Below are 5,054 nucleotides of genomic sequence, written 5' to 3' on the forward strand. Positions count from 1 at the left end.
TCAAAATATGTTCTAATTTTCCCTTGAGTCTTTCTCTTTAATTCACTGGTTATTTAGTAATGTTTTCCAAATATCTGAGGGTTTTCCAGGTATTTTACATCCCTTTTATTTCTATTTGGTTTAACAACATTACGTCAGCCAACATACTTAGTATGACTTCGATATTCGTACAATTTTAAGGTATATTTGTGGCCCAGAGTATGTCTCGTGTGCACTTGATAAGAAGATGAATTCAAGTTGGTGATAATGTTGTTTAGGTTTTCTATATTCACCTTCATCTGGGATAGCTGTACTGAAGTCACCATATACATCTATGGATTTGCCTGTTCCCTCTTTCAGTTCTATTACTTTCTATCAGCTGTACTTTGAGGACCTATTGTTAGCTGCATATACATTTATAATTGTTATGTCTTCTTGGTGAACTGATTCTTTCATAATTATCTAGTTCCTTCTTTATTCCTGGTAATATTTACTGCTCTGAAGTTTACCTTGTCTGATATCAATATAGCCGCATCACAGCATTCTTTCAATTATTACTGGCATCATATATCTTTTCCATCGTTTTACTTTTTCAAAAACAGGTTTATGTTTTAACAACACAAACTAGTCTGGTAGTTCCAAGGTGTAAAAGCAACCAGTTTTGAAGTGATTCATGATAACAGCACACACATCGATCCTTCCTCAGGGGAACAGTCTCCTCCCTGATGCCCTCCTTGGTCATGATGCAGATTGTGAGTGGGACCTGCTCCACGTTCTTCGTGTTCTTAAAACCAACCTGGTTGTCAGGCAGGCACTGGTTTGTAGCATGGCACCTGCCGAGTCGTGCACAGCTCTGTTCCCTTCTTCATCCGGTCCTCCAACAATGTTGTAAGCACAGTATGGAAAGAAGCACCTTGAATAGATGATTGTAGACAGCATTGCAGCCATCGCTCCCGTAGTCATGGTCTTATTCGTACATCTTTAGTCTTGCTGCAATCATCTTTGTCGGGGAGAGATGGTCTCCATGAAAACCGCCGCATCCGAGGACTGTTTGGGCTGTTAATTTGCAACACTTGGGGCTGTCTCGGGTGTGAACCGAAAACGCTTCCCTTAATCAAGTATCAGAAGCAACAACTGAAAACTCTTCTCAAGCAATTGCCAGTACGGTACCTCCACTGACAGCACAGGGCAAGAAGTGCAGCTGCAAAGGGCCCACGTGCTTTCAGGCTCCGCCACCGGGTCTAGGCCGGGTCCCCAGCACCTCTGCTGGGCTGGGGCTATTTCACGGCGAGAGGGCTTCATCATTTTACTTGTAACCTGTATATATCTTTATATTTTATATTTAGAGTGCATTTCTTTTCTTTATTATTTTTGTAATGCTTATTTATTTTTGAGGGAGAGAGAGACAGTGGGAGAGGGGGAGGGGCAGAGAGAGAGAGAGGGAGACACAGAATCCGAAGCAGGCTCCAGGCTCTGAGCTGTCAGCACAGAGCCCGACGTGGGGCCCGAACTCACAAACCACGAGATCATGACCTGAGTTGAAGTCAGACGCTTAACTGATTTTTTTTAAAAAAAATTTAACGTTTATTTATTTTTGAGAGACAGAGAAAGACAGAGCACGAGTGGGGGAGGGGTAGAGAGAGAGGGAGACACAGAATCGGAAGCAGGCTCCAGGCTCTGAGTTGTCAGCACAGATCCCGACATGGGGCGCAAACCCATGAACCATGAGATCATGACCTGAGCCAAAGTCAGATGCTCAACCCACTGAGCTATCCAGGCGCACCCCCCTTTTAAAAAAAAAAAAAGAGAGAGAGAGAAATAGACTTTTTTTTATCCATGTATTTGCCATCTTTGATGCTCTTCCTTCATTCTTGAAAATTCCAGTTTTTCCCTAATACACTTTTCCTTCATCCTAGTTTAACATTTCTTATAGACCATGTCTGCTGTTGACAGTCTCTTAGTTTTCCTTTTTCTGAGAATGTCTTTATTTCACCTTTACTCATGAAGCATATCCACACTAGATGGGGAATATTTGGGGTTAATAGTCCTTTGTTTTCAGCACCTTAAAGATGTCCCACTGGCTTCTGGTCTCCACAGTTTCTGACAAATCCACAGATGTTTGAATCACGGGTCCCATACATGCAAACATATGATGTTTTCCTTGGCTGCTTTAAAGATTTTTAAAAATTTATCTTTGGTTTTCATCAATTTGATTATGATATGGCCAGGCATGGTTTTCTCTGAGCTGTTCTCTTTGGGTTCACTAAGGCTTCTTGAAATGATAGATTTTACATTTCACAAAATGTGCAAAGTTTTCAGCTAATATTCTTTAAAATATTTTTTTCTGGGGCGCCTGGGTGGCGCAGTCGGTTAAGCTCCGACTTCAGCCAGGTCACGATCTCGCGGTTCGTGGGTTCGAGCCCCGCGTCAGGCTCTGGGCTGATCGCTCGGAGCCTGGAGCCTGTTTCAGATTCTGTGTCTCCCTCTCTCTCTGCCCCTCCCCCGTTCATGCTCTGTCTCTCTCTGTCCCAAAAATAAATAAAAAATGTTGAAAAAAAAATTAAAAAAAAATAAAATATTTTTTTCTGCACCAATCTCGTCTCTCTTTTTGGCACTCCAATGATATGAATGTTAGGCTTTTTGATATTGTCTCACAAGCCCCTGAAGCTCTGTTCATTTTGTTCAACCTTCGAATCTTCTTTGTTTCGGTGTTCCTCAGATTGGATAAGGTTTATTGACCTATTTTCTTTTCTTTCCAGCTTTATTGAGTTATAATTGGTAAGTAAGTGTGTGTATTTAAGGTGTTTCGTGTGATGGTTTGATATACATATACACTGTGTACATATACATATACATATATGATATGTATATACACTGTGTACAAATGATATACATATACACTGTGTACAAATTTCAAATACACAACACAGTATTATTAACTATAGCCACCATGCTGTAGAAAAGATCCCCAGAACTTGTTAATCTTCTGACTGAAAGTTTGTAACCTCTGATCAACCTCTCCTCATTTTCTCCACCCTTCAGTGCCTGGTAACTGCTATTCTACTCTCTGGTTCTGAACTCCACGTTTTTTTAGATTCCACACATAAACGAAATCATACAGTTTGTTTCTCTTATTGACCTATTTTCTAAGTTACTGGTTCTACTCTAGTCTACTGCGGAGTCCATGTGGGAAGTTTTTCATTTCAAATGTTGTACTTTTCCGTTCTAAATTTCCCATTTGATTCTTTTTTTTATATATACTTTTTTAAAAAGTTTATTTATTTAGTTTGAGAGAGAGAGAGAGCATACGAGAGTGCAAGTGGGAGGAGGGCAGAGAGAGAGAGAGAGAGAGAGAGAGAGAGATTGAGATTGAGAGAGAAGCCCAAGCAGGCTCTGCACTGTCAGCCCAGTGCTGGGTGCCAGGCTCGAACCCACGAACCTTGAGATCATGACCTGAGCTAAAATCAAGCGTCCAATGCTTAACCAACTGAGCCACCCAGGCCCCCTATCTGCTTTTTGTTTCTTTATTGAAATATCTATCTATCCATGCATTTCAAGTGTTTTTTCCTCAACTTCATGGACCATAGTTATAATTGATGTTTTAGATATTTTGTCTGATAATTCCAACATCTGGGTTTTCTCAAGGTTTGCATCTGTTGATTGTCTTTTCCCTTGAGGATTGGTCATATTTTCCAGGCTCTTAATATGTCTGCTATGCATAGTCTCTCAGATATTTTGACTATTAGGTTATTTAGACTCACAGTCCTGAAACCTCTGGGATTTTTTTGAGAATGGTGATCCTTTTGTTTTAGCAGGAAATCATCCTGTTAGGTTTAGACCAGAAATTCTGTCTTGCCTTACGTGAGTGGCAGTACATATCTTACTTGAGAATGTGGAATAGCCACACAATGAATACTTTTCATCCTTAAAGAAGAAAAAAAACACTCATATATGCCATATTATGGATGGACATCAAAAACATTTTGTTAAGTGAAAACAGCCAGATGCAAAAGACTACATATCGTACGATACCATTTATATGAAGTGTCCAGAGAATGCAAATCTACAGAGACAAAAAGTAGATTAGGGGTTTCCAGGGGTTAGAGCTGAGAACAGAGATTAACTATAAACGGAAAGACGAGGTCTCACGGGGGTGATGGAAATGGTCCTTAATTTCCTCGAAACAAAAAAATCACTGAAGTATAAACATAAAACAGATGAACTGTATATGTAAAGGACACCTCAATGAAGTTGCTACAATATTAAATCGTATTTTATTTCTCTAGGAATTTGCTCTGCTTATTTGGTTCTGCGCCATATATCCCTCATTCAGGGTTAACCTGAGACTTGTGTGGATGACCCCAATCTCAGCTCCAATTCGCCAAGCCTTAGCTGTGTTCAGTGGGGTCCACCCTACGCACACATAGCTCGGGAGCCCAGCAGAGACTTCTACAGAATTAAGGGGCCCCTTCTCCAGCTTTGTCCCCATTGTGATTCCTCCCACACTATCCAGCCCTGTGGTGTTCCTATCCCTTGTCCTTTGGGTCGGAAAGCTCATGAGCTTTCTATCAGAGTTTTAGTTTCCAACACCAGCCTACCATGGTGTGACTGAGACCCACTGTAGGCGCAAAGCAGCACAAGGGGAAAAAAATAGAAACTCACCCCCCCATTCGGGTCACTTCTCCAAGTTTTGACTCCTCTCCTCTGCTTCTGCTAACTTTAGAGTCCTCAAATAGCGGTTTTTACATGTTTCCATATTTTTCTGTTGTCATCAGCCAGAAGGAAGGGCCGTAGTCACCTCACATAAGCTATAGCAGAACTACAACTCTGACAGGTCTGGTTTTTGACTCCTAGCTCTACTACATTCAATGAGTATGACATTGGGTAAATCCCCTAATTAAATCATCTATAAACTAAAAGCCTTTCGTACTCCTAAAAGGATAGAAAACATGAGCAAGGGAAAGCTTCCCAAAGATAATTCCATTATCATTAGCTACCAGAGAGGATACATGCCCCTTGCCTAAATATATTCCTTTGGTTTCTGAAAAGGAACACTCCTTATACTTTATTGTAAT

The 5,054-nt window shown here is 40.8% G+C and overlaps 1 pseudogene; it reads right to left on the reverse strand.

Annotated features, from left to right (window-relative positions):
• Positions 1–583: 583 nt before the first annotated feature.
• On the reverse strand, positions 584–1,284 carry LOC121025729 (proteasome subunit beta type-1-like; annotated as a pseudogene).
• Positions 1,285–5,054: the final 3,770 nt, after the last annotated feature.

This window comes from Herpailurus yagouaroundi, unplaced genomic scaffold (assembly GCF_014898765.1).
Source record: "Herpailurus yagouaroundi ecotype Mexico unplaced genomic scaffold, PumYag 67700, whole genome shotgun sequence".
NCBI classification, from domain to species: Eukaryota; Metazoa; Chordata; class Mammalia; order Carnivora; family Felidae; genus Herpailurus; species Herpailurus yagouaroundi.